Consider the following 26,997-nt stretch of genomic DNA (forward strand, 5'->3'; position numbering starts at 1 on the left):
CTCAGAAAGAATGCAAATAAAAAGATGGTACAAGAGGTAATAGGCAAATGTGCACAAACAGAAAGCAGGGATCAAATTCAGGACAAAACATGAGACCAAGAAGAGCACTTTATAATAATAATGAATGTAAGTCACAATTACTTGCATTCATCATCTACTATATACCATCATCTACTATATTCCAAACAACATGCACTAATATGCACCAATAACACAGTATCTGCATTTATACACCAAAAGAAATACAAAGAGAAAGAATAAAAACACCAGTGGTAAGAAATTTTAACTCGGCCGGGCGCGGTGGCTCAAGCCTGTAATCCCAGCACTTTGGGAGGCCGAGACGGGCGGATCACGAGGTCAGGAGATCGAGACCATCCTGGCTAACACGGTGAAACCCCGTCTCTACTTAAAAACACAAAAAAAAAACTAGCCGGGCGAGGTGGCGGGCGCCTGTAGTCCCAGCTACTCGGGAGGCTGAGGCAGGAGAATGGCGTAAACCCGGGAGGCGGAGCTTGCAGTGAGCTGAGATCCGGCCACTGCACTCCAGCCTGGGCGACAGAGCGAGACTCCGTCTCAAAAAAAAAAAAAAAAAAAAGAAATTTTAACTCACCTCTCACAGAGTATGTGTACAAAAAGTTAAGTAAGTTTAGGGAAGACCTAATAATATAATTATTGAGATAGATTTATTTATATCAAACCCTCTACTCTAAAAACAGACTACACCTTTGCAGATGGACAGTTCAACATTCAGAAAGATCAACTACATATTAAATTATTGTTTAAAAATCAATATATTCTAAATATATGTAGAACAGACTGCATTAATCACAATGCAAATCAAACTGGAAATTAATAATGAAACTAGAAAACAAAATGACCTAACTACCTGTAAGTTTAAGAACTCTTAAGTTGCTCTTGGATCAGAAAGGCTATCGAGTTGAAACTTCAGAACATCTAGAAAACAACATCTGAAACACTGCATATCAGAATCTAAGATAAACAGCTAAAGCAATACACAGAGGGAAACTCATAGCTTTAAATACTCATGTTAATAAGGATGAATGAAAATTAATGAACGAAGCATCTAACTCAACAAGTTAGGGGTAAAAAAAAACAAACAAAAAAAATCAATGGAGCCGGGCGCGGTGGCTCAAGCCTGTAATCCCAGCACTTTGGGAGGCCGAGACGGGCGGATCACAAGGTCAGGAGATCGAGGCCATCCTGGCTAACACGGTGAAACCCCGTCTCTACTAAAAAATACAAAAAACTAGCCGGGCGAGGTGGCGGGCGCCTGTGGTCCCAGCTACTCGGGAGGCTGAGGCAGGAGAATGGCGTAAACCCGGGAGGCGGAGCTTGCAGTGAGCTGAGATCCGGCCACTGCACTCCAGCCTGGGCGACAGAGCCAGACTCAGTCTCAAAAAAAAAAAAAAATCAATGGAGACAAAAGGAAAGAAATAATAAAAAGTGTAAAATGATGACTTAGAAAAGAGGTAAACAATATAACTTCCCCCCCGCCACCACGAGACGGAGTTTTGCTCTTATTACCCAGGCTGGAGTGCAGTGGCGTAAACTCGGCTCACTGCAACCTCCGCCTCCCGGGTTCATGCCATTCTCCTGCCTCAGCCTCCCGAGTAGCTGGGACTACAGGCGCCCGCCACCTCACCTGGCTAATTTTTTTGTATTTTTAGTAGAGACGGGGTTTCATCGTGTTAGCCAGGATGGTCTCAATCTCCTGACCTGGTTATCCGCCCGCCTCAGCCTCCCAAAGTGCTGGGATTACAGACTTGAGCCACTGCGCCCGGCCATTTTTTTTTTTTTTTTTTAAATTTGAGACGGAGTCTTGCTTTCTTGCCAAGGCTGGAGTGCAATGGTGCGATCTCTGCTCACTGCAACCACTGCCTCCTGGGTTCAAGAGATTCTCCTGCCCCAGCTTCCTGACTAGCTAAGACTACAGGCGCCCACCACCACGCCCAGCTAATTTTTGTATTTTTAGTAGAGATAGGGTTTCACCATCTCTACTGTTGGCCAGGCTGGTCTCGGACTTCTGACCTCAGGTGATCCGGCCACCTCGACCTCTCAAAGTGCTGGGATTGGGCGCGGCGGAGCCGCCTGTAATCCCAGCATTTTGGGAGGCTGAGGTGGGTGGATTACCTAAGGTCGGGAGTTAGAGACCAGCCTGACCAACATAGAGAAACCACGTCTCTACTAAAAATACAAAAAATTAGCCGGAAGTGGTGGCACATGCCTGTAATCCCAGCTACTCAGGAGGGTGAGGCAGGAGAATCACTTGAACCCGGGCACAGGAGGTTGCAGTGAGCCGAGATTGCGCCATTGCACTCCTGCCTGGGCAATAAGAGCAAAATTCCGTCTCGGAAAAAAAAAAAAAAAGTGCTGGGATTACAGGTGTGAGCCACCACGCCTGGCCAACAGAACTATTCATGCAAAATATGTGTGTGTGTGTGTGTGTGTATAAATCAATAGTTAATGTAACTAGTCAAGAAAAAAAAAATGAGTAAAATATAAAATAGGCCAGGCGCGGTGGCTCAAGCCTGTAATCCCAGCACTTTGAGAGGCCGAGACCGGCGGATCATGAGGTCAGGAGATCGAGACCATCCTGGCTAACACGGTGAAACCCCGTCTCTACTAAAATACAAAAAAAATTAGCCGGGCGAGGTGGCGGGCGCCTGTACTCCCAGCTACTCGGGAGGCTGAGGCAGGAGAATGGCGTAAACCCGGGAGGCGGGGCTTGCAGTGAGCTGAGATCCGGCCACTGCACTCCAGCCTGGGCAACAGAGCCAGACTCCGTCTCAAAAAAAAAAAAAAAAAAGGCCGGGCGCGGTGGCTCAAGCCTGTAATCCCAGCACTTTGGGAGGCCGAGACCGGCGGATCACGAGGTCAGGAGATCGAGACCATCCTGGCTAACCCAGTGAAACCCCGTCTCTACTAAAAAATACAAAAAACTAGCCGGGCGAGGCGGCAGGCGTCTGTAGTCCCAGCTACTCGGGAGGCTGAGGCAGGAGAATGGCGTGAACCCGGGAGGCGGAGCTTGCAGTGAGCTGAGATCCAGCCACTGCACTCCAGCCTGGGCGACAGATCGAGACTCCGTCTCAAAAAAAAAAAAAAAAAAAAAAAAATATATATATATATATATATATATATACATATAAAATACGACACTCGATAAAATGGTAACAGGCCGGGCGTGGTGGCTCATGCCTCTAATCCCAGCACTTTGGGAGGCTGAAGTGGGCGGATCACCTGAGGTCAGGAGTTTGAGACCAGCCTGACCAACATGGTGAAACACCATGTGTACTAAAAATACAAAAAAATTAGCTGGGCATGGTGGCCATTACCTGTAATCCCAGCTGCTCGGAAGGCTGAGGCAGGAGAATCGCTTGAACCCGGAAGGCGGAGCTTGCTGTGAGCCGAGACTGCGCCACTGTACTCGAGCCTGAGCAACCAGTGAGATTCTGTCTCAAAAAAAAAAAAAAAAAGTATATATATATATATATATATGTGTGTGTGTGTGTGTGTGTGTGTGTGTGTGTGTTTATTTATTTATTTATAACAGGGGATAGACTTTTTTTCCCTTTTAGAGCTGACCTCTGGGAGAGGCTATCACCAAGATAAACAGGTAAGGCTTAATTTCATGTCCCGTATTTTTGGCAAAACCGTTGCTGCACCCGCGGGGGTGAGTGGCCTTCCCAGCAGGCTCTGCTGAATTCTGGAAGAGCCTGTTTCCAGAAGCTTTGTTCTGTGCATGTCTTGGCAAATTATCACCCCCCACCCGCCCACTTCTGAAGTGGTCGAGAGCTTAAGTCCAGATGGGGACAGGCTCAGGGCGGGGTGGGAGAGGTCAGGGGACACATCTCGGCTCCCCAACTCCCGCGCCTCGTGGGGACCCCAGGCCTCGGCAGGGGCCTCTCCCTTTGCATCTCCTCCTAGTCGACTGTGGATGGCGATGGCCCATGCCACGTTCATGGCCTCAGCCTGACGAAAGGCGGCCTTTACCAGCCTCAGGACCCCCAACGAACCTGGGGCCTTGGCTGGGGAGGGGGCTCTGCCCAGGCTCTGCATTCTGGGACAGGCGTCCCCAGATGACCATGCGTCAAGGCCCAGGGGCTTGTTTGTGGGCCCAAGAGCACGGGGGTCAGGGGTGGGGCTCGAGTGAGACAAGCTTCCTGGAGGAAGCAGCGTGAGCTCTGGGAGGTGGAGGTCAAGACCTCAAATAACACGGGGGGACATGGGCAGAGGACGCGTTTTGTAACTCCTACGTCCCTGCAGAAGCCCAGACCCTCAAGAGACTAGGAACTGAGGCCTGGCAGAGCGGGGTGGGCCAGCAACCAAGCGCCAGGCCACAGAAGGAGGGCCCACTGCCCCGGGGATGTCAGACGCGGGGCAGCCTCGGCGACCACACACGCCATAAAAAGGTCACTTAACTTGGTCGCCCGGCCGTCCTGGAAATCGCTACTGCCCGGCAGCCGTGAGGCCTCCACAACCGCGTCCCGGCGGCTCAAGTTGCCCTTTGTCGCCCCCTGCCGGCCAGTCTTCCGAAGGCTCCCGCGCGGGACAATCAGGCGGGCCGGGCTCCCGAATAGTGGGCATGGGTCCCTGAGGCGCGAGGATTGGCCGCTCTGGGTCATGTGTCCTCTGCTCGGGCCAACCAGCGAGGGGGGCAAAGTCTGAACCCACGCGTCCCGTAGCCCTTCAGCGAGCTGTGGGCGGGGCGTCAGGCCTGACACCTCGGCCAGAGAGCGGGGCCGGAGACCTGAGCGGCGCTGCTTCCGCTCTTCCGGGCCCTCGGACCTGCGCTCAGGTGCTCTGGAGCCGCTGCTGTTGCCTCCCTTCCCCACCTAGCGGCGGTGCTTCACACCCCGGAGTGGCTTTTTGGGGATAAAGACACAAATCCTTGCCAGGCCTCCCGCCAGACCCCCGCGGCGTGCCACGTGCTCCTTGCCGGCCTAGACTCACCCAGACTGTGCCCTCTGCTCAGAACGCCCTTTCCCTCTTCCCCTCCCCCTCGCTTGCTCCGACTGTTCTTTGCAGCCCCCGCTGGGGTTGGGTTAAGGGCCTTCTGGGGCTTCTTCATACCCTGTGCATCTTCCTCCCACTGGCACCGACCACCCCACCCTGTGCTGCCATCTGCTTGTCTACACCCACTGACTTCATCTCTGTATCTCCCCAGTAAGCAGAGAGTGGCTCACAGAAGGCACGTTAATACCTGTGTGTTGATATAAACCAAGGAGCGGGACGATGGCTAAGGAACTAACATCCCTGGGCATCATCTGAGTACCAGACCCCCTGCCAGGCACTTTAGAGGCTACTTGATGTTCAGGCCCATGGCAGCCCTGGGAGGGAGTCAGTGGAGGCCCCAGAGGCTGAATGACTGCCTGGGTCCCCCAGCTGGACTTTCTGGGGACAGGCCTGGGGAGCTGAGGGCACCCTCATACCAGGCAGCCTGGGGCCTGAAGCTCTGCTGGTGAAAACTGATGGGCAGCCTCTGGAAGGGAGAGTCAGGGCCTGTGGGGGTGGGGGTGGGGGTGGGAAGGAAAGCGGAGAGGAGAGGTGAGCATAGACAGGCATTTGTGATGGCCACGAGCCTTCACTGCTACCCTGATATCAGGGCCAAAGGGACCAATGGCAACCTGCAAGGCCCTTCAAAGCCCTGCTTCCATCTCTGCCCATCTCTCGCTGCAACCCCCTGGTTCTCCCACCCTGTGCTCTATTCTCCAGCTACACTGTCCCATGTCAGCTCCCAGGCCATGCACCTGGGCCTTTCACATGCTGCTCTCTCCAGGGTCCATCCAGCCCCACCTCCACCACATTGCCAAGACCAGGCCGTACTTTCCAGACTCCGTGTACTTCTCAGTACTGGCCCCACCACTGTGCTGAGGATCATCAGGTACTGAGACCTGAATTCAAACCCAGACCCTGGGTTTGAATTCTGACACATTTGTGGCTGACCTTGGAGAACAGCTCATCCATGGGCTCGCAAAACAATGCTGCCAACTTAGAGAACGCTCTACTGATTTGATGGCACTGGGCTGGGGCTTTGGTGGACACTGAATCCCCACAAATCAGCCTGCAAGGTCAGACAAGTGAAAAGGCCTTTCTGTTTCATAAAGGCTCATCAGGTTAATGTCTCCAACAGGCTTGCACATCAGCAACATCTCATAGCAGAAGGTGATCTGTCTTCAAGGTTGGAGGCTGGTCCCGTAGACCCCAACTCCAGCAACAGGCCAAGGGCTGGGCAAGGCTGCAGGGTTGTGGCTATCCCAAGTATGAACTCAGACACACTTAGCTCTGAATCCTGTGTTACCTTGGGGAAATCACTTCACCTCTTTGATCCTTCATTTTCTTCCTTTTTTCTTTTTTACTTTAGCTTTTTCTTTTCTTTTTTTTTTTTTTTTTTTTTGAGACGGAGTCTCGCTCTGTCGCCCAGGCTGGAGTGCAGTGGCGCGATCTCGGCTCACTGCAAGCTCCGCCTCCCGGGTTCACGCCATTCTCCTGCCTCAGCCTCCCGAGTAGCTGGGACTACAGGCGCCCACAACCGCGCCCGGCTAATTTTTTGTATTTTTAGTAGAGACGGGGTTTCACCGTGGTCTCGATCTCCTGACCTTGTGATCCGCCCGCCTCGGCCTCCCAAAGTGCTGGGATTACAGGCGTGAGCCACCGCGCCCGGCTAGCTTTTTCTTTTCAATAAAATTAATAACAGGTACATATTTTTAACAGACAAATAGAACTATAAGGCTTACAATGATAAAAGGCAGTCCCTTGCCTTGCTTTGCCCACCCTGGGTCCTCCCCGAAGAGGCAGCCATTTTGTACTCTTCTAGATGTTTCTTCTGGTTCTCCCCTCCATACGTGGAAGTGACAGGTTTACACAGTATTAATGGTTACTGATTTTTTCACATTGAGGTATTATCGAATGACTGCCTACCACTGAGAGGTGAGGGCTTAGATAAACCTTCACATAGACCGGGCGCGGTGGCTCACACCTGTAATCCTAGCACTTTGGGAGGCCGAGGCAGGTGGATCACCTGAGGTTGGGAGTTCGAGACCACCCTGACCAACATGCAGAAACCCCATCTCTACTTAAAATACAAAAAAACTAGCCGGGTATGGTGGCACATGCCTGTAATCCCAGCTAATCGGGAAGCTGAGGCAGGAGAATGGTTTGAACCCAGGAGGCGGAGGTTGCGGTTAGCTGGAGAACGCGCAGTTTCTCCAGCCTGGGCAACAAGAGCGAAACTCCGTCTCAAAAAAATTAAAAAATTTTAAAAATTAGCTGGGCGTGGTGGCGGGCTCCTGTAATCCCAGCTACTTGGGAGGCTGAGGCAAGAGAATCACTTGAACCCAGGAAGCGGAGGTTGCAGTGAGCCGAGATCGTGCCACTGCACTCCAGCCTGGGCAACAGAGCAAGACTCCGTCTCAAAAAAAAACCAAAACAAACAAACAAAAAAAACCTTCAAATACCTACACGTTTCCTTGCTGCATCTACCACCTCTTGGACTCTCATCTGTAACCTATATTCTCTCCTTGGGCCGGCGTGAGGATGAAATGACCTCCTGGATACTTGGAGCTTGTGGCACAGTGCCCAGCACCCAGCAGGCGCTCAATCAATGCAGCTGCTCAGTCATAAACATCTGCTGAATTGCGTAAGTAAATTTTTTAAATTTTGGGCCAGGCACAGTGGCTCATGCTTATAATCCCAGCACTTTGGGAGGCCAGGGCGGGCAGATCACTTGAGGTCAGGAGTTCGATACCAGTCTGGCCAACATGGTGAAACCCCGTCTCTACTAAAAATACAAAAATTAGCCGGGCGTGGTGACCCACATCTGTAATCCCAGCTACTCAGGAGGGTGTGGCAGGAGAATTGCTTGAATCCGGGAGACAGATGCTGCAGTGAGCTGAGATTGCGCCACTGCACTCCAGCCTGGGTGTCAGAGCAAGACTCTATCTCAAAAATTATATTCAAAAAATATATATATACAAACAAAACAAAACAAAAATAGCCGGACGTGGTGGTGTGCACCCATAATCTCAGCTGTTTGGGAGGCTGAGGCAGGAGAAATCCATCTACCCGGGAGGTGGAGGTCACAGTGAGCGGAGATTGCACCACTGCACTCAAGCCTGGGTGAAAGAATGAGAATCTGTCTCAAAAAAAACCAAAAAGGTAAGTTTTACCAAAAAAAAATTTATTTGTTTCTTCATAGGGAGAGGAGAGGGAGATAGGAGGTTCAAGTCTTTATTTTTTAAATTAATTAATTAATTAATATTATTTTTACTAATTCCTAACTCAGAATGCAAAAAATAACTTTAAAAATATATATATATTGTTAGTCTGGGCAACATAGTGAAAACCTGTCTCTACCAAAACAAAAAAAAAGAAAAAAGAAAAATCTAAAAAGAGGGCCGAGCATGGTGCCACACACCTGTAATCCCAGCTACTTGGGATACTGATGGGGGAGGATAGCTTGAGCCCTGGAGTTCGAGGCTGCAGTAAGCTACAATTGTCACATTGCACTCCAGCCTGGGTGACAGATTGAGACCCAGTTTCAAAAAACAAACAAACCCATAGTAGGAAGGTGACATGCATATGTTATTGCAGGCAGTACTCCCTGCAATGTGAGCCCAGGGAAGTGGGACCTTTGTTTTGTTCCGTGCTGTGTCTCCAGAACCTGCCCAGCACAGTGTCAGGCACATAGTATCTGCTCAATGATGACCTGTCGCATGCATGAAAGTTAGAAAACAAAAGCAACAAACGAAAACCCCTCCCAAATAGAATCACCATTAATACTTTCTGGTACATCTTTTCAATCTTTTTTTTTTTTTGAGATGGAGTCTTGCTCTTGTTGCTGGGGCTGGAGTGTAATGGCGTGATTTCAGCTCACTGCAACCTCCGCCTCCTGGGTTCTCCTGCCTCCCGAGTGGCTGGGATTACAGGTGCCTGCCACCACATCAGGCTCATTTTTTTTGTACTTTTAATAAAGGTGGGGTTTCACCATGTTGACCCGGCTGATCTCGAACTGCTGACCTCAGGTGATCCGCCCGCCTTGGCCTCCCAAAGTGCTGGGATTACAGGCATGAGCCACTGCACCCAGCCTCGATCTGTTCTTTTCTATGAGTACTGTGGGGAAAAGAAAGAGAGATCAGACTGTTACTGTGTCTGTGCAGAAAGAAGTAGACATAAGAGACTCCATTTTGTTCTGTACTTGAGATGCTGTTAATCTGTGACCCTACCCCCAATCTTGTCCTTGCAAGAGACATGTGCTGTGGTGACTCAAGGTTTAAAGGATTTTGGGCTGTGCGGGGTGTGCTTTGTTAAACAAGTGCCTGAAGGCAGCTTGCTGGTTAAAAGTCATCCCCATTCTCTTAATCTCAAGTACCCAGGGACACGTACACTGCCAAAGGTCGCACGGACCTCTGCCTACGAAAGCTAGGTATTGTCCAAGGTTTCTCCCCATGTGATAGTCTGAAATATGGCCTCGTGGGAAGGGAAAGACCTAATCATCCCCCAGCCTGACACCCGTGAAGGGTCTGTGCTGAGGAGGACTAGTATAAGAGGAAAGAAGGCCTCTTGGCAGTTGAGATAGAGAAAAACATCTGTCTCCTGCCTGTCCCTGGGCAATGGAACATCTTGGTGTAAAACCTGAGTATGTTCTGTTTGTATGTCGTATGTTGTATGTTCTGTTTGCTGAGAAAGGAGAAAACCGCCTTAGGGCTGAAGGTGGGACGTGCTAGTGCAATGCTGCTCTTTATACACTAAAAAGGTTTACGGAGATGTTTGCATATGCGTATCAAGCACAGCACTTTTCCTTAAACTCATTCATGTCACAGAGATCTTTATTCATGTGTCTTACTGCTGACCTCCCTACGATGATCCTATTATCCTGCCACTTCCTTTTTTCTAAGATGGTAAAGATAATGATCAATAAATACTGAGGGAACTCAGAGACCGGTGCCGGCGTGGGTCCTCTATATGCTGAGCGCTGGTCCCCTGGGCCCACTTTTTCTTTCTCTATACTTTGTCTCTGTCTCATTTCTTTTCTTTTCTCAAGTCTCTCGTTCCACCTAACGAGAAACGCCCACAGGTGTGGAGGGACAGGCCACCCCTTCAGAGTACTTGTTATCTTACATTAGAACCACATTGTAGGCTGGGTGCAGTAGCACATGCTTGTAATCCCAGCACTTTGGGAGGCCGAGGTGGGTGAATCACTTGAGGTCAGGAGTTCGAGACCAGCCTGGCCAACATGGTGAAACCCCGTATCTACTAAAAATACAAAAATTAACCGGGTATGGTGGCGCATCCCTGTGGTCCCAGCTACTCGGGAGGCTGAGGCAGGAGAATCGCTTGAACCCGGGAGGTGGAGGTTGCAGTGAGCCGGGATCACACCACTATACTCCAGCCCAGGTGACAGAGACTCCTCAAAAAAAAAAAAAAAAAAAAAAACGAACAAAAAAAAAACACATTGCATATACTATTTCGTAACCAGCCTTCTCTCTGGGGACTTAAAACTTGATTATCTTTCTATTTATCCATTTCCTGCTCATGTTTCCCTCGGCCTAGGGGACCCAGTCCCAGGGCTACATCTCCATTTACTTAACCACAACCCCACTGCCCCAGTTCTGTGCCCCCCTTCTGTGGACACTGAGTTTTTTTCCAATTTGAGTGGAAACCACCCTGGGGGAGTATCTGAGTCTCTGGTTTATGACCCTGGGAAAGTCCTAGAAGTGGAATTGCTGGGCCGAAAAGTGCATGTGTTTTTAAGGTTTTGGACTCAAGAGTTCTTAAAATGAGCTTCACTTTATTCTGGGTTTTCTCTGCAGTTTGGGTGTCCTATCTACCAACTCCCAGCGGAGCTGCTCCATTTAGAATCAGGCTGTTTTTCTCCTGAGTTTTTACTACGGGAAGTTGAAAGGATGAATCGTAGACTGCAGTATCGCGGATTTCAGAGCATGAATTCAACATGGCCATTGTTCAGTCACAAGTCAATCACCAATCAGCGTCCGATACCTAAATTCTGTGCCAAGGAAGCTCTATAAATGAAAGACACCCATGGGTGATGAAGTTTCAGAAGCATCCCTGGGTCACGAATTGTGAAAACAGTTGGTCTACACTCACACAGAGTACTTCTGATACCACGTGTGTGAATTTTCCCCACTCTGACCAACACTGAGTGTCCTAGAATTCAATTCAATTCTGACACTATCTACCTGGAATTAACATGAGATTCCACAAGTTAAGGATTCAGTCCCACAAAACTGCCCGCATTTCAGAAGCCAAATGTAAATCCATCCTCATGTATTTCTGACTGAGCGACTGTAAGCTGGAGGTTTCCAAGACCACCTCCTCTGGTTCAATTATTGGCTAGAATGACTCATAGAACTTAAGGAAATAGGACCAGGTGCGGTGGCTCATGCCTATAATCTCAGCACTTTGGGAGGCTGAGGCAGGAGGACCACTTGAGGTCAAGAGTTCAAGACCAGCCTGGCCAACGTGGCAAAACCCCGTCTCTACAAAAAATACAAAAATTATCCAGGCATGGTGGTGCACACCTGTAATCCCAGCTACTTGAGGGGCTGAGGCACGAGAATCGCTTGAACCCAGGAGGTGGAAGCCGCAGTAGCTGAGATTGCAGCACTGCACTCCAGCCTGGGTGACAGAGCAAGACTCCTTCTCAAAAAAAAAAAAAAAAAACTTAAGGAAATAGAGCCAGGCAGGCATGGGGGCACATGCCTGTAGTCACAGGTAACAGAGAAGCTGTGGGAGGATCACTGGAGCCCAGGAGTTTGAGACTGCAGTCATTGTGCATGACCATGCCTGTGAATAGCCACTGTACTCCAACCTGGGCAACATAGTGAGACCCCATCTCTAAAACAAACAAACTCAAGGAAACACTTTATTTATTTTTTATTTTATTTTATTTTATTTTTTGAGACAGAGTCTCGCTCTGTGCCCCAGGCTGGAGTGCAGTGGCGCGATCTCGGCTCACTGCAAGCTCCACCTCCCAGGTTCACGCCATTCTCCTGCCTCAGCCTCCTGAGTAGCTGGGACTACAGGCGCCTGCCACCGCGCCCGGCTAATTTTTTGTATTTTTAGTAGAGACGGGGTTTCACCGTGTTAGCCAGGATGGTCTCGATCTCCTGACCTCATGATCTGCCCGTCTCGGCCTCCCAAAGTGCTGGGATTACAGGCGTGAGCCACCGCGCCCGGCTTAAGGAAACACTTTATATATGCTGATTTATTATTATGAAATTAAATAATTCAAACCTAAAGCTATTGGAACTTTAAGTTATTATTATTATAGAGACAGGGTCTCACTCTGTTGCCCAGGCTGGAGTGCAGAGGTGTGATCATAGTCACTGTGACCTTGAACTCCTGGGCTCAAGCTATCCTCCTGCCTTGGCCGCCAAAAGCATTGGGATTACAGGGTGAGGCACGGCACCCAGCCAAAACGATTTTGAGCCGTGAAAGGAATGTGGCTATGTGGCCTGAGTCAGGTAGCAGCTTCTACAGCTTCTGCCTTTTCCTATAAATGATTAGAAAAAGCACTGTGGCTCCAGAAATAGATCCCCTCAAATCAGCACCCTTCCTCACGGAATATTAAAGCAATCTTCCTTGGAATGTGACAAGCTATAACCAATCAAATTGCCATAACATATGTACTGACCTTGCATGGAAAATGCTGCAATCCTGTTAACTGCCTACATAAACAAAACCTTCCCTTCTCCGCTTTGGAAGCTGACCTGACTCATTCATTCTTCTGAAGTCAGTGTTCCCCAGGTGGACAGCCTCAAGCTTTGAGCTGGAGTAAACTCTTTTTTTTTTTTTCTTTTGAGACAGTATCTCACTCTGTCGCCCAGGCTGGAGTGCAGTGGTGTGATCTTGGCTTACTGCAACCACCACCTCCTGGGTTCAAGCAATGCTTCTGCCTCAGGCTCCCGAGGAGCTGGGACTACAGACGCACGCCACCATGTCTGGCTAATGTTTGTATTTTTAGTAAAGACAGGGTTTCACCATGTTGGCCAGGCTGGTCTCGAACTCCTGAACTCATGATCCGCCTGCCTTGGTCTCCCAAAGTGCTGGAATTACAGGTGTGAGCCACCATGCCTAGCCTGAAGTAAAGTCTTAATTCAATCATATATATATATATATATATATATTTTTTTTTTTTTTTTTTTTTTTTGAGACAGAGTCTCATTCAATCATCCAGGCTGGAGTGCAATGGTGTAATATCAGCTTACTGCAACCTCCACCTCCCAGGTTCAAGCGATTCTCATGCCTCAGCCTCCCCAGTAGCTGGAATTACAGGCATGTGCGACCACACCTGGCTAATTTTTGTATTTTTAATAGAGGCGAGGTTTCACTATGTTGGTCAGGCTAGTCTCGAACTCCTGACCTCAGGTGATCTGCCTGCCTCAGCCTCTCAAAGTGCTGGGATTACAGGCATGAGCCACCGCACCTGGCCCAATCATAATTTCTGAATGTCATTATTTACGGTTGAGATTATAAAGGTGAACACCCTATGAAGAGGTGCATAGGGCAAGGTCTGGAAAGGTCCCAAGTGCAAGAGCTTCTGTCCCTTGGAGTTGGGGTGCACCACCCTCCCAGCACCCTAGTGTCCCCCAATAGCCAATGACACAGCCAGGAAAAGTGAGGAAGCTCTGTGCTGTAATATGGGAAGATCTCCACTCCAGTGTTATGTGAAAAGCAAAGTGTAGAATATTACGTATGTTTCATATATTTGTGAGGACTGTCTCCGGAGGGGACACCCAAGAAACTGCTAGGAGTCGTCCCTTCTGGAGAGGTGAGCTGGGGGAAAGAGTTGGGGGAAGACTGGCTTTTCACTGACTAGCTATGGTGTGATGAGAATACGTTTTGTTTTGTTTTTTTGAGACAGAATCTTACTCCCATGCCCAGGTTGGAGTGCAGTGGTGCAATCTTGGCCCACTGCAGCCCCGACCTCCAGGGCTCAGGCGATTCTCCCACCTCAGCTGCCCAAGTAGCTGGGACTACAGGTGCACCACCACACCCAGCTAATTTTTTTTTTTGTAGGCATGGGGTTTAGCCATGTTACCCATGGCTATGTTTATGTGTGTGTGTGTGTGTGTGTGTGTGTGAGATCCATGGTTCCTATCTCATAACTCCCAGAGCCCTTGTTAGTCTTTTGTTAGAATGTTGGGAGTGTCAGCACCACTGAAAAGGTAAAAAATAAGGAAATAAAAAGAATAATTAAAAAAAGAATGTTGGGAGTGTTAGGCCTCAGGAAACTGAATCTCTTCAGTCTTCTGCCTCTTTTCATCTGCCCAAGGCAGGACCCTAATCTTTGTCCTCCTTTCTGATCTTGGGTCCTAAGACCCTCATTCCAGAGAAGGCTCCACCCCATACCCTGGGGGAAGAAATGCTGACATTAGGAAACCTCCATAGAGACCCAAGAGGACAGGCTTGGGAGCGCCCCTGGAGGGTGGTGTGCCCAGCAAGGCCCTACCCCAATACCGCGCCAATGCGTCTCTTCATTGTATCCTTCACAACATCCTTTATAGTAAACTGGCAAATGTACAGGTTTCTCTGAGTTCTGTGAGCCACACCAGTAAATTAAACCCAGAGCAGAGGTTGTGGGAACCCCAACTTGAAGCCAGAAGCTCTGGAGGCCCAGATTTGGCAACTGATGTGAGAAGGGGGGTGGCTACCTGTGGGATCTGAGGCCAGCTCCAGATAGATGGTGTCGGAATTGAATTGGAGGACACCCAGCTGGCATCTGCTGCAGAACTGATTGCTTGCTTGCTGGTGGGGAGAAATCCCCATATATTTTGGGGTCACAGAAATCTTTCGTGTTGATGGTTGCTGTGTTGGTGTGAGAGCAGAGGAAAGACGTGGCTTGACAGTCTTTCTGAAACACTAGCCTTTTGTGCCTTCAAATTGTTGTCTCATGTGAATACATTACCTACCTTTTTCATTTTATTTATGTATTTATTTAGAGACAGGGTCTGGTTCTGTCGCCCACGCTGAAGTGCAGTGGCGTGATCTCGGCTGACTGAAACCCACACCTCCTGGCCTCAAGCATCCTCCCACCTCAGCCTTCTGAGTAGCTGGGACTACCGGTACATGCCACCACGCCTAGCTCATTTTTGTATTTTTTGTAGAGACAGGGTCTCATTATGTTGCCCAGGCTGGTTTTGAACTCCTGGGCTCAAGCAATTCATCTGCCTCAGCCTCCCAAAACATATTATTATTATCATTATTATTATTTTTTGAGATGGAGTCCTGCCCTGTTGCCCAGGCTGGAGTGCAGCGGCACAATCTCGGCTCGCTGCAACCTCTGCCTCCAGGTTTAAGTGATTCTCCTGCCTCAGCCTCCTGAGTAGCTGGGATTACAGGTGCCTGTCACCATGCCTGGCTGCTTTTTTGTATTTTTAATAGAGAAGGGGTTTCGCCATGTTGGCCAGGCTGGTCTTGAACTCCTGACCTCAGGTGATCCACCTGCCTTGGCCTCCCAAAGTGCTGAGATTACAGGCGTGAGCCAACATATCTGGCCTTCTTTTTTCTTTTTTAGAGACAGGGTCTCATTCTGTCACTCAGATTTTAGTACCATGGTGCAATTGTGGCTCACTGTAACCTCAAATTCCTGGGCTCAAGCATTCCTCCCACCTCAGCCTCCTAAGCTGCTGGACTGCAGGTTTGCTCCACCATGCCCAACTAATTTAATGTTCTGTAGAGATGAAGTCTCACTATGTTGCCCAGGCTGGTTTCAAACTCCCAGTCTTAAGGGATCCTCTCACCTCGGCTCCCCAAATGCTTGGATTACAGTGTGAGTCACTGCACCCAGCAAATGTGCTTGCCCTCTTTTAGTTAGGTTTTTTTTCCCTTTCAGTTCCTTTTCTATGGTTTTTAAGGAAAAAAATGTACCGGCCAGATATGGTGGCTCCTGTATGGTGGCCGGGTATTAAAAAATACAAAAATTAGGTGTGGTGGTGTGCGCCTGTGGTCCCAGCTACTCAGGAGGCTGAGATGGGAGGGTTGCCTGAATCGGGGAGTTGGAGGCTGAAGCCCACTGCACTCCAGCCTGGAGGATGGAGTGAGACTTCGTTTCAAAAGGAAAAAAAAAGTATCAACTTGTGTCCTGTCTCATTCCAAAAGGAAGAGGCAGCTTCAGTAAAAATGAATATAAAGTAAAATAAAGGTAGAGGAGTCAGACAAAGGAGTATAGTTAGTATGCAAAATGGATGGCAGGCCGGGCTCGGTCAAGGCGCACACCTGGAATCCCAGCACTTTGGGTGACTGAGGTAGGTGAATCCCTGGAGCCCAGGAGTTTGAGACCAGCTTGGACAACATAGTAACCTTGTCTCTAAAAACAAATAACAAAAGTACATGGCAGAAGGTCCTGCACAAATGCCAAGTGCAGAAGGAGGGGAAATTCACATTTGACATCCTGCTTCCTCGTGGCCAGTACAAAAGAGAAACAGGGATAGGGATCCTAAGGTTAAGAATCTTATCAATTACTGAGACCTCAGGGCAACCTCTGCTGTGAGTCTCCATGAAGGGGCCTGTGTGAATGAAGAGGGTGTGCATTGTGATATTTGGACATTTGGAAAATCCAGCTAATCTGGGAGAGAGTCAATTTTGTATCCTAGTCCTGAATTTGTTGTTGTTGTTGTTGTTTTTTTTTTTTTTTTTTTTTTTTTTTTGAGAGTCTTGGTGTGTTGCTCAGGCTGGAGTGCAGTGGTGCAATCCTGACTCACTGCAACCTCTACCTCTTGGGTTCAAGTGATTCTCCCACCTCAACCTCTAGAGTAGCTGGGATTTGATTACAGGCGCATGCCACCATGCCCAGCTAATTTTTGTGTTTTCAGTAGAGATGGGGTTTCACCATGTTGGCCAGGCTGGTCTCCAACTCCTGACCTCAAGTGATTCGCCCACCTCGGCCTTCCAAAGTGCTGGGAATACAGGCGTGAGCCACCACATCTGGCCTGGATCATTATTATTATTATTATTTGAGCAGAGTCTCGCTCTGTCACCCACGCTACAGTGCAGTGGCACGATCTCTGTTCACTGCAAGCTCCACCTCCTGGGTTCATGCCATTCTCCTGCCTCAGCCTCCCAAGTAGCTGGGACTACAGGTGCATGCCACCACGCCCAGCTAATATTTTGTATTTTTAGTAGAGACGGGGTTTCACTATGTTAGCTAGGATGGTCTCGATCTCCTGACCTTGTGATCCACCCGCCTCAGCCTCCCAAAGTGCTGGGATTACAGGCTTAAGCCACTGTGCCCGGTCTGGATCATTATTTTTAAAAAGTCTTTATTGTCTTTTTTCAAAGGTAATATATGCTCATTATCAAATTTTACAATAATTCAGAAATATATAATACAGAATGTGAAAGTTCTCTGTCCATCCTGGGCAACATGGCAAGACCCTGTCACTACAAAAATACAAAAATTAGCTGGGTGTGGTGTGCACACCTGTAGTCCCAGCTACTAAGGAGGCTCAGGTGGGAGCATCACTTGAGCTCAGGAAGTTGAGGTTTCAGCAATCCCTGATTGTGCTACTGCACTCCAGTCTGGGTGACAGAATGAGACCCTGTCAAAAAAGAAAGGAAAGAGAGAAGGAAGGGAGGGAAGGAGGAAGGGAGGGAAAAGTAAAAAGAAAAAGAAAATTCTGTTATTCCAGCTCAGATCTAAACGCATCATGTTTTTTGGAAAAATGAATAAATTTTTCTGCCTTCTTCATAAGATGTTGGGTGAATCCAATGAGATAAAAGGTCTGTACCCATTGGGTAGGTGGGTGGGTGTGGTTATTACCCAGGATCCCCATGCTGGGCTCTGGGGGCAGCGGGAGCTCTTCTCCACCATCCTCCACACAGTGCTAGAGTATCCAAAGGCCTCCGCGGCTCTCCCTGTACACGTGCCCTCCTGCCCGCCAGCCCCAGGTGTCCTGCCTCAGCCCAGCTGTCTGGTCTCAGTTGTCATTCTTCCTCCAGCTCTGAGGCACCAGGCAGCCTCACTCCTTTACTCCCAATCCAGTCTCCACTCCTGTGTCCAGGTTGTGTCCTCTACCTGAGGTGCCCTTCCCTCTCCCATCACTACCTTTCACACCTGAGGTCTGGAGGCTCACAGCCATGGACTCTGCTCCAGGATCCTCTCTGCAGGAAATCACCTCACCGGTTCTCCAACTTTACCTGCATGGGTAGAAGCAGCTTAACACCCACTTCCTGGTTTTGTGGCTGACTGGTTTTGTGTGCTGTGCTGGAGGCTCCTGAGGGCCAAGCTCCCCAAGCTGAGCTCAGTTGTCCGAATGGGACTTACAGGTTCACCCCTCTGGCCTTTGGACCACTGTGTCGTCCTCCTCCCTTCCATCCTCTCTTGCATACAGGTAATTCCTACTGACCTTTAGGCCTCACCCAAGCAGCACCTCCTCTGTGAAGCCCTTTCAGCCTGCCCCAGTGAACCCTGCCCTCCCCTTCCCCACTCCAGCTCACACCCCTGACGCCCCCACCATGCTGGGAGCATCGAGACAGTGGCTGCTTCTCAATCCCCTGCATCACTGAGTCTCCCTTGGCTGGGGTGACCACGAGTGCACAGGGTGAATGAAATCAGAAGTGTATTTGGTTTTTGTCTTAATGATGACTTAACCATTTTAAGAAGTGTTATCACTCAAAGTAGAGTCCCCTCCAGAGGGCATGGGCTTATTCTCACATGTGGCCAACTCTCCCATCACCTTGGCCTCTGCAGAGGCCCTTTGAGCTGATGTACCGAATCGCAGTGTGGCCAGGGCGGGCTGGGTGGAATTCCTCATGCACCACTTGCCAGCTCCCAGACCAAGGGAGCCAGCCTCGACCTTTCCCAGGGTCAGGTTCCCCACTGGTGAAATGGGCTCTTGGGACACGACCTGTGAGAAAGTATGCAAGACCCCCCTCGGGAGCATGGTTAGAGGCGTTGGTGACACAGCCTTTGCTGTTGCCAGGGGAGGGAGCCCAAAGATAAGTCAGGCGGCTGCTGACTGCAAGGAGCTTAGAGAACATGGTGGGCATGACCTTTTGCATCCGTTCAATAAACATGCATTGAGCACCAGTACTGAAATGGGCCCTAGCGATGGAGCAGCCCCAGCCCAGGCCTTGCCTCGCTCAGCCCAGCAGGAGGCCAGGCGTGAACACAAACCCCTGATGTCAACACACAGGCTCTGAGTGGAGCTGGGAAGATACTAGACAGCAAGAGAAGAGAGGAAACCCCATGCTGGGGGTGGTGTAAGGTAGGGTATTTTCAAGGAGACAGGAGGTTGGGGTAGCAGAGGGGGCAGGGGGCTGGGAAGGCCCAGCAGAGGAACAGCATGTGCAAAGGCCCAGAGTATGAAAACTGGCTCTGTGCTTGTCTTTAGGCAAACACCGGGGTCAGGGAGGCTCTTCCTCTCTGCCCCTCCCACTGAGCTCTTCACACCCTGTCACCTGGGTGGAGGTTCTTAACCTGGGATCCACAGAGAGAGGGGAGGGGAAGAGAGGTCAGAGGATAGAAGCCAGGGGGGTTCTGAAGTTGGGCTGAAGGAATGTATGCGATCTCATTTTCACCCACCTCTAACTGATATTAAATTCCCACCGTAGTAGGTGTTAGCTGTCCCTGTGACTTTGTCACCAAGAGAAACCCAGATATATTCATATCACATTTCAGCTGTTGCAGAAATCTCTAAATATCATTTATACTCACTGGTATTTCAAAATCATGGTGAATATTAGACTTGCAACTTTAGTCTTGTTATTTAATGTGTGAATAAAATACATTATTACATGTGTGTTAAGACTTTTGTTAACTGTGTTACTGTATTTCTTTTCTCTCTTTCTTTCTGCAAATCTCACTCTGTCTCTTAGGCTGGAGTGAAGTGGCACCGATCTCGGCTCACTGCAGCCTTGACCTCTCTGGCTTAAGGGATCTTCCTGCCTCAGCTCCCCACTAGCTGGGCCCACAGTTGTGCTCCACCACGCCCGGCGAATTAAACAAAAAAAAAAAAGTTCTTGTAGAGATGGTCTCACTGTGTTGGCCAGGCTGCTCTCCAACTCCTAGTCTCAAGCGATCCTCCAGCCTCGGCCTCCCAAAGTGTTCGGACTACGGGCCTGAGCCTCGCGCCTGGTCAACTATTTACCATAGTAGCCTTCCTTCCTTATTTTATTCACTTAAAAATATTTTGAGAAGGGCTTTGTAGGCTTCCCCAAACTGCATCAGGGTCGAGATCTAGAGCGACCAGGCTGGGGCGGGGCGCGGCGTGTTTTTTTTTTTTTTTTTTTTTTTTGAGACAGTCTTGCTCTGTCGCCCAGGCTGGAGTGCAGTGGCCGGATCTCAGCTCACTGCAAGCTCCGCCTCCCGGGTTTACGCCATTCTCCTGCCTCAGCCTCCCGAGTAGCTGGGACTACAGGCGCCCGCCACCTCGCCCGGCTAGTTTTTTGTATTTTTTAGTAGAGACGGGGTTTCACCGTGTTGGCCAGGATGGTCTCGATCTCCTGACCTCGTGATCCACCCGTCTCGGCCTCCCAAAGTACTGGGATTACAGGCTTGAGCCACAGCGCCCGGCCGGGCGGCGTGTTCTTCTTAACCGCAGGGCCTGAAGCGGGGCGAGACGGCAACGGCGCACACTACCCAGGCAGGGACGGGGACCCCGCAGGGCCTGCCAAGGGGCGGCCAAGCAGCCCACGGAGCCGGAGAGGAGGGAGGAGCCTGGCCCGCGCCCGGCCCCCGCTCGGGTCGGTGTGGCCCAGCCCCAGACTCCCAGTTGCCGACGATGAGAACAGCGCCGCGGCCTTCGCTCGGAGCAGCGCTTGCGTTCCCGCCGCCCTTCCCCGTGCCCACGAGGAAGCCGCGGCAGGAAGAAGGGCGGAGGTGCCCCGAGCGCCTGAGACGGCCCGGCAATGGCCCGCTACTCCCGCCGCGCACACGCAAAGCCCCTTCCCAGGCAGTTGCGGAGTTCGGGGCCCGCTTCCTCTCTGGCCGGGCCTTCGCCGACCGCCTGCCTGTACGGGTGTCCCCAGCTCCGTGACTACGACTCTCCCAGCGGAGAGGGTCTCCCAGGAAGCAGGGGCGAGAAGCCCTCGAAGGCCCCGGGCGGCGGCGGCTCTCGGCGCTGAGGGCGGAGGGTACAACCGGGACAGAGGCTTAGCGGCGACGAGCTCGCAGGGTGCACCCGGCACAGGCCGCGCCCCGCTCTTCCGGCTCTCAAGACCCCCGTGCCGTGCCCCGCCCGGCCCTCCTCCCCGGGGCCCCTCGCTCCCCGCCCCCCGCGCCCGCCCAGCCCTGCCCCCGCTGTGCCGGATCCTCGACGCCCATCGCGGGGGACGGAATCCCAGACCCGCCTAACACAGGTGGAAACAGGCGCAGAGAGGCCGAGTGACGAGCTGGGACCGCAGGGAGTTGGTGGCAGCGCCGGGAGAGCCCAGGCTCCGGACTCCCGGGCTGGGTTCTGCCCCCACAACCCGAAAAGGCGGCAAGGGAGCCGGTGAGGGTGACACCCAGATAGGGGCGAGATGCACATTTCGTGTTCCCAAGGTGGTGTCTGTAGTAAGATAAGTGAAACTCGGGGCCCCAAACGAGGACACAGCTCAACACATATTTTTTCAAGAAGGCAGGGAGGCTCCGAGTCAGGCTGCTGAGTCAAAATCCAGACCCCAAGCATTCCTAAGTCGGGCCGGCTTCAGCCTCAGTGCCCCACGCCTCGGTTTCCTTATCAGTAAATTAGGGTAGTGTGTAGCTTGTACCTACTCAGGTAGATAATTATATGCCTTTTTAAAAGCAGAGAAGAAATGCTGTGATCCGTTAGCAGTGGGATTCTGGGTGATTAAAACTCGTTTTTCAGTGCTTACCTGTCGAGTGAAAGCTGTCTTATTTCCACTCACTGGAGAGCTCTGGAGACTGGAAGCTGGGAGTCTTGGTTATTGATGTATTCCAGCTCCACATGGTGCCTGGAGCTTCGCATGTTTTGTTGACAGAATAAGCAAATGATTGGAAGCATATACCCATCCTCTCGGATCACTTACTTGAGTACTCAGGGAGTGATTCTAACTCTACTTCACAGCGGTTTTGATCATACGTGGAAACTGGGAACTATAGGAGACAGGGCCCTGCAGTTAAAGGGAAGGGGGCAGGCTTCCCGGAAGAGGTGGCCCTAGAGACAGGAGGAGTCTGGATGGGCCACACGTGGGCGGAGGCTCCAGCACAGGAGGCCCAGGCCTGCCTCCAGTTCAGCAGGACACAGCAGAAGGGTGGGATAGGCAAGTGGTTTGGCCACAGGTGAGGGCCCTGAGTCTGACGGTAAATCTAGATTTTTATCAGGGGACAGTGGGGACCGGTAGAGAGCTAGGATCAGGAGGACTGGCTGGGGAGGAGGCCTGGGGCAGTGCCCCTTAGGGTGCCACCATGGTCCACTGGTGAGGTGGTCTGGTCTGGGAGGATGGGAGGTTCATGAAAGAACAAGCTCATCAGGAGTTGACCTTCCTGCAGAGCAAACTCCAGGCCCAGACGGCATCCCCCGTGAGTTTTAACATACATGTATGGAACAAAGAGTTCCACTTTTACACAAACTCAGAACAAGAAAAAAAGGGGACTGCCCAACTGGTTCTGTGAGGCAATTATAACTTTGACACCAACACCTGATAAGGGAAATATGAAAAAAAAAAAAAAAAAGAGCAATCTCATTCATGAAAAATAGACACAAAAATCCTACATAAGTAACAAACTGAATCTGGCAGCTTCTAAAAAAGACAATACAACACAGTCAAGCCTGTTTTCTCCCAGGAGCACAGGGTCCGTTCAGCATTGGAAAACTCAGCATCATCTATCACTTTAATGGAAAAAAGGAAGTCACACCATCCTGTCTAGGCTCGTAGAGAAAACTAAAAGATCCACTCTTGAGAAAAACTCTTAGCAACCTAAGAATGGAAGGGACTCCCTTGCCCTGACAAAGGGTAGCTGTAAAACCCCATAACAAACATCCTAGATAGTGGAGGAACAATGATAGCTTTCCCTGTGAGAATGGAAACATGACAACGATGCCCATTGTCACCACTTCCAGTAGGGTGCAAATTGTACTGGAAGTCCAGGCCAGGGAAGAAAGGCAAGGAAAAAAAAAAGGATATAAAGATATGAAAGGAAAAAAAAAAAGCTGTCATTATTTAGAGATGATATAAAAGCCAAAGAATCACAAGGTAAGTTACCATGAGAGTTTAGTGAGCTTGCTAGATATAAAAATATACACAAATCCACTGCATTTTCATTTTAAAATTTTTATCTTTTGAGATGGGGTCTTGCTGTATTGCCCAGGCTAGAGTGCAGCCTCCTGGGCCCAAGCAATACTCCCACCTCAGCCTCCTGAGTACCTGGGACTATAGGCACTCTCAGCTGCATTTTTAAGTTCTAGCTGTAACAGTTAAAACATCCAGCAAGAAAAATCATTTATAGGCCTGGTGCAGTGTCTCACACTCCAGCACTTTGGGAGGCCGAGGTGGGCGGATCACAAGATCAGGAGATCAAGACCATCTGGCTAACATGACGAAACCCCGTCTCCTCTAAAAAATACAAAAAATTAGCAGGGCGTGGTGACGGGCGCCTGCAGTCCCAGCTACTCAGGAGGCTGAGGCATGAGAATCGCTTGAACCCGGGAGGCAGAGGTTGCAGTGAGCCGAGACTGCGCCACTGCACTCCAGGCTGGTCGACAGGTGAGACTCCGTCTCAAAAAAAAAAAATCATTTATAATAACATCACAGACCTCTTAATGAAACAAGTACATGCAAAGATCTCAGGAAAGAAATAAAACAATTTTTTTTTTCTTTTTTGAGACAGAGTCTCGCTCTGTCACCCAGGCTGGAGTGCAATGGCACGATCTTGGCTCAGTGTAACCTCTGCCTCCCGGGTTCAAGTAATTCTCCTGCCTCAGCCTCCCAAGTAGCTGGGATTACAGGCATCCGCCATGATGCCCAGCCAATTTTTGTATTTTTCTAGAGACGGGGTTTTACCATGTTGGCCAGGCTGGTCTCAAACTCCTGACCACAAGTAATCCACCCACGTTGGCCTCCCAAAGTGCTGGGATTATGGGCGTAAGCCACCACACCTAGCCAAGAAAACAATTTTTGTTAAAGTACAAGATCTCTATGGAGAAAATCTGAAACCTTGATTGTGAGATAAAGAGGACATTGTAACTAGAGAGATATACTACCGCGTCCATGGATTAACATTAAAAGAAGTCCACTTTCTCCATGTGATTTATAAGATCAATGCAATCCCAATTAAAACTCCAATGGTGCAAAGCTATAAAGAAATGCAAGGCTGTGAGTATCACAAAACTGCACTAGGACCTGTAGGGAGAAGAAAAGGTCATGGTCAGGCTGGGGCACAGCCTCTGGGATGTTGGCTGTGTTTATATCTTTACCTGGGTGCTGGTTCATGATACAATTATTCTCTAACTTCTTTGCACAGTTTATGTATACACTTCTGTATGTATACCTTTCTCACCAAATTGAAAGCAAAGGAATAAAACGTAGGGACGATCAAAAAAAGAACAGCATTTGGTGACTCAATGTGAAAGCAAGAGGGACTTGAGGAGTCAAAGATAACTGTGTAATAAAGGGCCATTTTATTTCTGGACTTAGAACTAAGGTTGAATCCCCCCTGCTTGCCCATGCTTCCAGGAGTGCACTCTCCTGACTTGATATAGCCAGCAGGGCTCTGGCCACCAGCCTTAGTGCTTTGGAAACAGGTCCCCCTACTTCTGCCCTTCTCAGTGACTCATCTCTGCTTCTTGCCTCCTGCACCCCAGCGCTGTTCTACTGGCCAGCCCATGACCCTTCTGCTTGCCAAGTGCCAACCTCTGAGCCCCATCCTGAACACCCGTTGCAGGCCAGCAAAGTCCCCTGTGCCAGCTTCGATGCCTCATTGGAACGGGAATGGTCAGGCTGGTCTTGAACTCCTGACCTCACGTGATCTGTCCACCTTGGCCTCCCAAAGTGTTGGGATTATAGGCGTGAGCTGCCACACCCAGCCCAGTTGTGACTTTTTAGGGCACTTTTCATACATATAAATCTATTTCAACCCAGAGGGGACGTACCCAAGGTCACACTGCATTGGCAGCAGTGGTGAGTAGAATTCAGGTCTCCTGATTGTTGGCCAGTGCTCACCCCTCCTCTGCTCTGCTCTGTGCTTCCATAGCAACATCCCACTGCTTTTCATGGAAACACACTTAGGATATACCAGGAAGAAGGCACCAAGCTAAGGTGCTTTATATGTACCATCTAACTTAATTCTCACAATCGCCTTGAAAGCCAGGCCTGCTTCTCTGCTGGGGCTGAGAGGTTAGGTCAATTGTCCTAGTCACACAGCTAGTAAGAGTGAGGACTGAAGCAGGAGCAGTTCTGTGTTCCTTCTATTTATTTCCAGCTCGGACATCATTTCAGATGCAGCAATAGAAGCAAGGAATTTGAGCTGAAGGGGGCAAGTGCTGGGAAGACACAAGGGGCACCAATGTTATGTTGCCAGTTTGTTAAAATGTCAAAGCACCACCAGACTCGGAGCTCTCACTCCCCAAAAGGTGAAGCCATCTCAGGCTCTAGGCACAAGGCCCAATGTTATGCAAGGCCACGAGCTAATACAAGCCTAGACTGCCGGGCCTTGTGCTCTTTTTTCCTTGTGGTGTCAGTTTCCTTTTCTTCATACCTCTTTGTCCCAGTTAACTCCTGTGTTTTTGTTGCAAAGTCTAAGGTCATTTTAAAGGCAGACACAGAGCTGGGTGTGATAGCTCACTCCTGTTATCCAAGCACTTTGGGAGGCCTAAGTGGGAGGATCCCTTGAGCCCAGGAGTTTGAGACTAGACTGGGCAACATAGCAGGATCCTGCCTTTTTTTTTTTTTTTTTTGAGATGGGAGTCTTGCTCTGTCGCCCAGGCTGGTGTGCAGCGGTGTGATCTCAGCTCACTGCAACCTCAGCCTCCCGGGTTCAAGCGATTCCCCTGCTTCAGCCTCTGGAGTAGCTGGGACTACAGGCGCCCATCACCATGCCCAGTTAATTTTTGTATTTTTTTTTTTTTTTTTTTTTGAGACGGAGTCTAGCTCTGTCGCCCAGGCTGGAGTACAGTGACCTGATCTCGGCTCACTGCAAGCTCCGCCTCCCGGGTTTATGCCATTCTCCTGCCTCAGCCTCCCGAGTAGCTGGGACTATAGGCGCCCGCCACCTCGCCCGGCTAGGTTTTTTTTGTATTTTTTAGTAGAGACGGGGTTTCACCGTGTTAACCAGGATGGTCTCGATCTCCTGACCTTGTGATCCGCCCGTCTCGGCCTCCCAAAGTGCTGGGATTACAGGCTTGAGCCACCGCGCCCGGCAATTTTTGTATTTTTAATAGAGACGGGGTTTCACCATGTTGGCCAGGCTGGTCTCAAACTCCTGACCTTGTGATTCACCCGCCTCGGCCTCCCAAAGTGCTGGGATTACAGGCATGAGCCACCGTATCTGGCCAGGATCCTGCTTCTTTAAAAAAAAAAAAAAGTGTGTATATATATATATGTGTATGTGTGTATATATATATGTATATATATGTGTGTATGTGTGTGTGTGTATATTCAAGTCATGGTCTCACTCTGATACCCAGGCTGGAGAGCAATGGCACGATCATGGCATATCTTTATTTATTTATTTGGAGAAAGAGTCTTGCTCTGTTGCCCAGGCTGGAGTGGTGGCGTAATCTCGGCTGACTGCAACCTCCACCTCCCAGGTTCAAGTAATTCTCATGCCTCAGCCTCCCGAGTAGCTGGAATCACAGGCATGTGCCACCACTCCTGGCTAATTTTTGTACTTTTAATAGAGAAGAGTTTTCACTGTGTTGGCCAGGATAGTCTCAAACTCCTGACCTCAAGTGATCCAGCCACCTCGGCTTCCCAAAGTGCTGGGATTACAGATGTGAGCCACCATGCCCAGCCTACAAAAATATATATATTTTTAAAATTAGCCAGGCATAGTGGTGGTGTGCACCTGTTGTCCCA

At 49.9% G+C, this 26,997-nt stretch overlaps 1 protein-coding gene across 1 annotated transcript in view; it reads right to left on the reverse strand.

Annotated features, from left to right (window-relative positions):
* LOC144330393 (uncharacterized) overlaps nucleotides 1-23,647 on the reverse strand; it is a 55,084-nt gene extending 31,437 nt beyond the window's left edge. Inside the window, exons 1-2 of the mRNA XM_077941709.1 lie at nucleotides 21,838-23,647; nucleotides 3,354-3,470 (exon numbers count right to left, since the gene is read on the reverse strand). The gene's annotated coding sequence lies outside the window, so the exon portion shown is untranslated. The remainder of the gene's footprint in view (nucleotides 1-3,353; nucleotides 3,471-21,837) is intronic.
* Between the last annotated feature and the right edge of the window lie 3,350 nt (nucleotides 23,648-26,997).

Source organism: Macaca mulatta, chromosome 7 (assembly GCF_049350105.2).
Source record: "Macaca mulatta isolate MMU2019108-1 chromosome 7, T2T-MMU8v2.0, whole genome shotgun sequence".
Taxonomy (NCBI): domain Eukaryota; kingdom Metazoa; phylum Chordata; class Mammalia; order Primates; family Cercopithecidae; genus Macaca; species Macaca mulatta.